The sequence below is a fragment of the Carlito syrichta genome, unplaced genomic scaffold (genome assembly GCF_000164805.1).
Source record: "Carlito syrichta isolate Samal-C Ts95f unplaced genomic scaffold, Tarsius_syrichta-2.0.1 Scaffold302370, whole genome shotgun sequence".
NCBI classification, from domain to species: domain Eukaryota; kingdom Metazoa; phylum Chordata; class Mammalia; order Primates; family Tarsiidae; genus Carlito; species Carlito syrichta.
In genome coordinates this window covers 34,372-35,317 of record NW_007246466.1, presented here as the reverse complement: position 1 = coordinate 35,317, position 946 = coordinate 34,372, and positions in this window count along the sequence as shown.

The window sequence follows — 946 nt, the reverse complement described above, 5'->3', positions numbered from 1 at the left end:
CTTCCAAAAAGACACTTTAAGAAAACACAGAAAAAAAGAGCTGAAACATATTACATACAAACACACTCTCAATAATTTAAAAAGAACTTAATAAAAAATAGGCAAAGATTTATATACACATTTTACTAGGAAAGTAGTATGTGTCGAAGATAAGCACCTAAAAAGAAAAATGTTTGACATAATTAGTCATTAAGAAAGTTCAATATCTTGAAGGCTGAGGCAGAAGGATCACCTGGACCCAGCGTGTCAAGACTGCAGTGGCCTTGAGCATGCTACTGCACTCCAGACTGGGTGATAGAGTGAGACTCCAGCTCCAAAAAAAAAAAGTGGGGGGAAGGGGGGAGGTTCACTTTCAATGTGTTTGTGCCTTTAAGTTGATTGATTTACGTTAAAAAAAAAAAAGAATATTCAGATTATCCATGAAAAATAAGGATACAGGCCGAGGTGGAACTCGAGAACTGTTGTGGCCATGGCTGCCTCGGTCTGGGTATTCCAGCTGGTTCTTGTGTCCCAAGGTGCCATCCGCCACCTTCTTCACCACACTGCTATCAGGGCTGGTGTCTGGGCCCTGCCTGTTCCCGCGACAGCCACCCCTGGTGCCCTCGGGCCTCATGCTGAAGTCCAAGGCCCTGCACAACTGGCAAGTTTACATGCTGGTGGCCTACATCTTTGTCAGGGTAATCCGATCTCCCTGCTCTGCGGTGCTGCCATCATATGGTGTTTTGCTGGCAATTTTGAGAGAACCACGGACACCTTCCGCCACTACTTCTTCACCTTGGTCTTCACCATCTTCTCAGCTAACATCTTTCTGTCAGTTGAGACTGCGTCATCCATCTCAAAGCTGGGGGAGGTGGAAGATGCCAGAGGTTTCACCCCAGCAGCTTTTGCCATGCTGGAAGTCACCTCTGTCCACTCTCGGATGAGGCAGGCCCTGATATTTGGCATG